The sequence below is a fragment of the Chaetura pelagica genome, unplaced genomic scaffold, assembly GCF_000747805.2.
Source record: "Chaetura pelagica isolate M959 unplaced genomic scaffold, ChaPel_1.0 scaffold20, whole genome shotgun sequence".
In the NCBI taxonomy this organism is placed as follows: Eukaryota; Metazoa; Chordata; class Aves; order Apodiformes; family Apodidae; genus Chaetura; species Chaetura pelagica.
In genome coordinates, this window is record NW_009951958.1 from 5173829 (window position 1) to 5181809 (window position 7981).

Here is a 7981-nt window from a genome sequence, read left to right on the forward strand (position 1 = left end):
GGGGGGAGGGTGGGGGGACGTGGTGGGAAGACCAAAAAGCTACAAGCCAGAATTTGGCCCTTATAGCCAATCGGCTGCAGCCAAACTCTGCCATATGTTCCAGCTAGTACATGTGGATTTTGCTTCCCATCCAAGAAAGGGAAAAAAGGACATTTATGAGCCGGGAGTCAACAGAAGCATGTGGGAAGGAAGGGATGGGGAGGGGATGCTATTTTTGTTGCTGTAATTATTTGGTGGCCAAATCCCTAACCATTTACGTCAGCTCTGGAGGGTCTGTTTAACTGGCCAGTTGTCATGGAAAGGAGGACTGGTTGAGAGGTACAGCTCTTTGCTGCCTGAACCCACCCACAGGCAGACCCCCTGCCCTCACTAGTCATCAACAGCTCACAGCCAAGAAATAAAAATGTCAATACCTTATTGCCAATACATTGGCTGGAAATGAAAGCAGCCAGGGAACTTCACACCCTCCTTCCTGCCATGGGTTACTGTTAAAAAGCACAGGCCAAATCCTGATCTCAGCTCCCTCAGTGTAAAAGCAGAGAAACTCCACGGCCCTCAGCTGGGTCACTCTGGGTTCACATTGATTCATCCAAACTCAGCCTGGCCCTGGTCCAGACAACACACATGGAAATATGCCACGTGCAGAGTAGAGAGGTCCCTACTCCTCAGGAACAAACCCAATCACAATGACTAATTCGTATCACCTCCAAAGGAAAAAACTAAGATAAATAACCCCTGAATCCCTTGCTCCAGATGTCAAGCACTGCTTGGAGTCCAGAGTCTTGCTATCAAGGCTGCTGCAACACGCAAGGGGTTGGCAGCCCAGGGCTCAGTTACTGACATGGAGGTTTCTCATTACTGCCCACATCATCCATGATGAAATCACCAGTTGTACGAGGAAATGGGAATAATCCTTGTTGAAACCTCAAGCACAGCTAGTGAGTGCTGGGCAGAAGTTTCCCTAGCAGGGCTAAATTACATTGCTCATTCACATGCAGTTCATTATCAACTGCCACTAGTCATTCCTGTGGCCAAGGACAACAAAAGGACTCAGCCAGAGCAGAGCTTGCTAGGATGTATGGATGAGCTTTAAGAGGCAGCACACAAAGCCATTTAACAAAGCCCAGTGCAACATGACACATGGACAGGGCAGCTCAGCAGTAAGGCCCTGCCAGGGAGCAGTCAGTAGAGGAAACCATTGTGAGCTGAGTGAGGAGCAAGGGGTAAAAAACCACAGGAAACTAAAGGAAATAAAAGGACAGGGCAGGGGCAGGTTCTCAGGTTACAGCATAGCAGCAGGAGCCTGTTCCCCAAACCAAGGGGCTCTCCTGTGCTATCAATGCCCTGTTTTGCCTGAGTTGGGATGTCAACCCAGCTCATGTGCTGGGATGTCTTTAGAACCAGACCTCAAAAGATCCAATGAAACCGTGAGAATCACACCCCTCTCTTCGCCATCATCCATACCACGAGCACCAGGGATTGCCAAGAATTAAGGAGGAACCCAGGCTTACCTTTTTTCCTCCAAAAGATACAGAAATTTTGTAGGCTGGGACCTACCAGCAGTGTATTTTGGAGTCCTAGCATGACTGCATAGCTATGAGGTGAGAAAGAAGAAGCTGGCAGGACAAAAAAGTAGCCTGGGCCATCAAATGGCTGATTACTACCCTATATGAAATATTCACAGTGGTGCTGAGCAGGGCTGTACTAATTAGCTATCAGCTAAAATTCTGTGGGAACCTGCAATCATCATAACTTTGTTTTTGGATTTGCTCTGACAGAAAAAAAAAGAAAAAAAACAAAACAAAAAAAACCAACAGAAACTCACTCCAACTTTCCAGTCTGACTTTTAGTACAGCATCAACTCTACTGAAAAAAAACCCCTTTAGACCAAGTGTCCTGGGAAGACAGTGAGGGAGCTCAGTGTAAGTTTTGATACATTGGTTTCGACTGCTAGCTCACCTGCACCACAAAAGCACATAGCTAGTCTGCATTTGCTACCATCAGTTCTAAACACCTGGGGGCATCTCCTTCTCTCTCTGATAAAACTTTCAACCCAAAATGAAACATTTCAGAAGCTTTCATTTGAAGTGGTCAGCCAGAACAGGGGCAGGGACAGTTGGGTCAGTGTCCTGGGGTGAGGGCATAATATTTAGTTCTGATCTAAACCTGGGACACTGACCCAACCATCAAGACTCAGAGTTTTCCATTCCATAAACTGAGTTTATTTTTGTCTACATAATTTTAACTTTCTGAGCACTAACATTTACCCTCTGGTGAGGACTAGGAATGCTCTCTCAGAAAATGTAAATAAAGAGACGTTCCAAGAGATTAGTTCTGGGATCTATTTATTTATCCAGTATCTGAATAATAGCAATTCTCAAGATTAAAGATAAATAAACACCGCTAATAGCAATAATCCAAATAATAATGATAATCTGACAGTTCTACTATAGGTCTTTGTGTTATATAAATCCTAGAAAAACAAGACCAAGTGACCAGACAGACCTTGCAGAACAGGTGGTAATTGTGGTGAGAAATAGCCTCAGTTGCCTGCTCTTGCAAAGACTTTTACATGGTGGGGTTTGCTCATTATTCTGTCACTACCCATGAGACGCCATAAGTGAAATCCCCATCTTTGTCCCCCGGACAGGACACTATCATCTGCTTCAGTCCATGCAGCACTGCAGTTTGAAGGAAAATGGAACAAAACGTTCAAGGAAAACATCAGCCTTTGAGTGAAATAAACCAAATTCACACCAACTACATTGGTGTGAATCCGGAGTTACTCCACAATCCCTAGGAAGGTAATCCAGATGTCTGTCAAGAAGATAAAAGAGATGGGCAGCAGAGAAGAGTTACTTGAAGTGGAAGGAATTTGGTGGAGATGTCTTAGCCGTCCTGCAGCTTGCCACAGGTGCTCAGGGACAGACACCCAAGGGTGGCTCATGTTAAGACTCACATGAGCACTGGTAGAAGACGGAACAATTAATCTGGAGTGATTAGAGGCCTGGTTTTATGTACACAAGTCTCTTGAGTTTGGATTCTCATAATTAGAGAGTTTTCAAAGGCAGAACTGGAGTAGGGCAGTAACCTCTATCACAGAAGTTTCTTATGTTTGGGCTCCCAGTCTGTGTCTTCTCCCTCCTCACTCTTCCTGTGGTCTTTTATCGAGTCATTATTGTGTCTGTTCTGTATTTCAGAAATCTTCAAGGTGTGGGCAGGCAGGAGAGCACAGTGAGACCCAAGGACATGTTCCCAGCACTACCCCATCAGCTGTAGCAGAGAAGATAATGGTGCAAAGACAAAGTTCTCTCCAAGCAACACCGTCAGAAAGTGCAAGTTCTTTGTATAGTTTGTGTTACCAGAAAAAGTTGTATTACAAAGAAACAGCTTTGAAGAACAAACAGCCTCTCCTGCAACATGGAAAACTGAAACCTAAACATTATTGTTTTCTGCTTGCAAGATATGAAATCAAGATGATAGGAGAAGTGAAGCACATCTCAGACATGGCACAGGTGAACTCAAAACAAAGGCAGAAAAAGCCAAATATAGTCAGACTGTTGCACCTTTAGTCCACCTACAATCTGACACTACTAAGAGAGAAGGAATACCCTCCATTGTCCAATGGACGTAGGAAGTGCCCAGTGACAGCACACCCCTTTGCAGAGAGAATTCAAATGGGATACAGCAATTATCCAGCAAACAGGCCAGGGGATGCTGTGTCCAGGAACAAGATTAGATGGGGGAAAAAAAACCTCAAAGGAAGGGTCAGTAGGATAGAAGATAAAAAAGATCTGCTTTTATAATTGATACAGCAATCAGCTTTTCCAGGTTACTTGTTATTTTTTAACCAAGCTGGCTTGCAGGAGTCAGCATGGGGACTGGAAGTGATACTCTGTCACAGGGCTCATGGCAGACTGTCTGCTGCAAGCTCCAACAGTGCTACTGAGTCAGCAGATTGAGGCCAGCAAACACACTCACCATGTACACTGTTTCCTCCTTCTCCACTCATTCTCAGAGCTAGAAACTCCCAAAAAGAAGGGGTTAGAGACATCATGACCTGCAGGCTAGGTTTTAACAGAAACAAGATGAGTAAGGCAGCAAAGCAAGGAGGTTGTGATTAATAAAGTATTGAAAGGGCAAAGAGATGCCCCCACACCCATCTACCAAGCCTAAAGGCACTTCATGAACAAAGACCAAGCAGCCAGCACACAGCAGAGAGCCATCAGCACAAGGTAAATTGCCCCTCTGCCATGGGACATGACATCAGAAACCCACTGAAGGACCTTTTCCTCTGGGGGCTGTAGAGCCCACTACGTGCATCACAAGAGTTAAATACCAGGTTCTCACCACCTTCTCTGTTTCCAGGTCTCCTCAAAGCCCATTCCACTTCAACCATCTCAGCTAGCCGTACCAAATATATTACTAAGTTACCTGAAAATATCAGCTATCCTGTGAAAAGGGGGAGGCTTCCCACTTACAAAACATGTTTGGAAACTGCAAAGATGACTTGTGAGTACATTTGGACTTGGGTTGCTTGTTCAATGCAGTTTGTCTACAGTATCTGTAGGGAAGGCAATCGACCTCAGAGAAAATTTCAACTAAATCCACAAGGCATTCCAGTCCTGCAGTGCACCCCCCAAAACATGCTAGAGTCACCAAACCCACTCAGATCCCATCAGTGAAACAGATTTCAGAAAAGTACATAGAAAAGAACAAAAGTATGAAATGATTTAGGGAATTGATAGGATGACATGGATTTAGAGGCCAATGGAACATATTCTTATAGAGGGACACCATCAGTATTTCACCTAACCACGTCCTCTCCTCCCTGCCCCTTCACAGTACTCCATGCAGCAGTACCTTGAGCATCTGCAGGATTAATGCAGTTCAGGGCACCCAGTGCTATGGTCCAGTATGCAGCAAAGAAAGTCCCAAACCTCCAGTTCTAACACCAGTTTTCCACCAATTCACTGCACGTCACCACAACTGGGCCAGGCTGTGCTGGCCCTTGCTCTGCAGTGAGAGACCAGAGGCAGCAAGAGAATCATACAATCATTTTGGTTGGAAATACTTATAAGATCACCAAGTTGAGCCATTAACCCAACCAAGCACTGCCAAGTCTACCACTAGCAGCAGCTCGGGTGGCCTTGCTGCCCCCAAACTTGTAGAGGCACACGTGGTGGTGGCCAACACTTGGCTTGTGCATCTGTCCAGCAGGACTAAAAGCCTTTGCTTTTCATACCCCACCAGAGTGTTGCAAGGATTAGCTCATGTTTATTCAGCACTATTTTTCAAAGCACTGCACAAGAGCCAAACCCTTCACTTTTCTTTTTTCTTTTTTAAACTCTTTTTTTTTTTTAAACTTTTTTTTTTTTTTTTTTTTTTAAATCTGTTCCCTGCTTTTTCAGTCCCTCCCAAAGGGATGTGTTTTTCTCCTCCTGAGAAACAAACAAGCACGAGGTCAGCAGGAGTGGGAGGTGGGAAGCACATTCCAGGCTGCTCCTCCACTCTCAAACCACAAATGACACCAACCCATGCCATCTGTCCAGCCTGGCTGGCACCCAGTGCAGGCACCCAGCATGCAGGGCCCCCTCCACGCAGCGTGAGGAGGGGCTGGACAGGATACACAGCAGGATGTTTAACCTCATCTCATTTCCTTTCCTGTTTCAAGGAGCAAAACAAGGGGGTCAAACAGCCACCCCTGGAGCCAGGCAGCCTGCCCATGTGCCCACAGCAAGGCAGGGGGGCTCTGCACAAGCCCCACTGTGCAGCTCCCCTTCTCAGACGAAACGTGGAGCAGCTGCTGCAGCCGAGGTGTCCCTGGAGGGTGTGTGTGCCAGTGCATCCCAGCCCTCGGGGAACATGCCAAGGCCTTGGCACTCAGCCTTGGCACAAGGGGTGGTTCGCATCCGAAAGTATGTATGTAGACATTAGACCTTGTGTTCCGTGCAAGTGCAGGCAAATGTGTCGTGGGGCATTTTCTTCCACGCACAGACTTGTTGAGCCAGATCAAAAGAGCAATCCCAGGAGCAGAGCTCACACCCAGGCAGCAGTGGGGTGAGGATGTGAGGCGAGTGCTACTTACAAAACCCAAGAGAAAGGGTTAAAGAAAAAGTTATTGAAAACAAACAGCATGAAGAGTGCCTTCCCTTGGGTACACTGCCTGAAACCAGGGCATCCACGCAGATAGCAGGAACGTCCACTATTCCATCAGAGAGCAGGAAAATCCAAGTGTTAGCATGACTGTAACCTCCCAAGACATTTCAAAACCAATTTCAGATGAGTCACACATAAGAAAAATGAGTGTTTTCAATGCATTGATTTGATAAGTTTACAATGCATTTTTAAATGAGGAAAAGAAAAAAACGCAGACCCAGCAGAAGCAGAAGAGGGAGAACAGACCATACCCCTAAATCAGTTGGATTTTTGTATATCGATTTTACTGAAATGGGAGACAAAAACCCCATTCCCTAATTCTGAGGCAAGTTTTTTGGTGATGAGCTTGATGTGAGCAAACCTTTGTGACTCTGGGAAAGGCTTTGAATTCATAAGAAGAAGCCACTTTTTTAGCATGGCAAATTTAGTGTAACTTCCTACACGTGGTGACATTACACAGAGCATCTTTCAGGGTAAGGACCACAGGAGAATTCTGCCGGCTTCATAGGAGCCAAATTACCTCGTCCCACTCCCTGGGTTTCTTTCAGGAACTCCATGCAGCACAGAGACACTAGAGATGAACTCAGTGCAGTTCTAGTCCCTGACATGTAAAAATGACATGAAGGCAATGGCAGAAAAGGAAGTACAGAAAAGGCAACATGACTATGATCTTCCAAAAGATTTTAAAATGCAGTAGCTGGTGATTTGCCTTGTTCTGCTGCTGTGTAGGCCCTGCACCACAGGCACTGGCACTGCCTAGGACAGACTTTGCTTCTCCAACAGGAAATGGATTTCAGCAGAATCACACTCCCCGTGCTCCCCTGTGCAGGTCTTCACCTATTAAGTTACCTATAGCAACTGAAAGGTTACGAATGTAAAGCAGAAATCCAGAGGGAAATGTTCCAGAAATGTTTTAAACATTCTGTTCGGGATGAACAGTTTCTGTCCTTAGGAGTCATGAGCAGGAAGACTTACTACAGGTACCTGGATTGACACAGCACGAGTATTAAACTAAAAGAAAAATACCTTTAACTATTCTGGGTGGTTTGGATTGTTGGGTTTTTTTAGTTGTTTGTGTGTTTTTTCTTCTTTTTGGCAAGGAAATTCAAAGAATAACACCGTTTTCCTCAGAGAAGGTAATAGCTACAAGGCAGAATTTACTGGGCTACAAGGATGATACAGCAGAAGTCAGTGGCTGCCACATACTGAGTGTGCAGTGTCCCGTGAAGCACCTCGTCTAACACTGTCAGACCCCGGCAGCACTGGGTGTCTGCCTCCCAGCTCTGCACACACTCCCAGCTCCTGGGACGCAGCATCAGCTCAGCTTCCCCGAAAGGGAAACCCCCTCTGGCAGAGGGCATTGCGGTGCCGCTAGAGGTTTTCCTCCTCAAAGTCTCTACCAAAGGCAGATCAGTTTCACAGAGATACTAAGAGAAAGCAAAAACATCCCTCCCGCAAAACAAAAAGCACGGGTAAGCAAAGGCTGGACAGAGCCTGCGGTGTCCTCCCGGCTGCTGTTTGTCGGGAACAGGCCATGACCGCACGTCCACATCAGTGAGAGAGGAGCGGTGGGACCCTACCTGGGCGGCTTGAGATGAAAGGGGGGGGAACACACCTGGGATGTTTCGGGAGGATGGAAGAGAGGAGACGCCTTTTGGAGGGAGCAGTGAGGAGGGGCGGGGGCCGGGCCAGCCCGGTGGGCTGTGCTTACCTGGATGTAGGCGCGCTGCAGGAAGCTGTAGGGCACCCTGCGCTGGAAGTCTGCGCGCACCTCCTCCGCGGCGCGGTGACGGGACGCGGCTCCCAGCCTCGGCTCCTCGCA

The 7981-nt window shown here is 46.7% G+C and overlaps 1 protein-coding gene across 1 annotated transcript in view; it reads right to left on the reverse strand.

The window, feature by feature from the left end:
• Positions 1-7975, reverse strand: part of LEPREL1 (leprecan-like 1) — a 66040-nt gene extending 58065 nt beyond the window's left edge. The window contains exon 1 of the mRNA XM_009999875.1: positions 7871-7975. The gene's annotated coding sequence lies outside the window, so the exon portion shown is untranslated. The remainder of the gene's footprint in view (positions 1-7870) is intronic.
• Between the last annotated feature and the right edge of the window lie 6 nt (positions 7976-7981).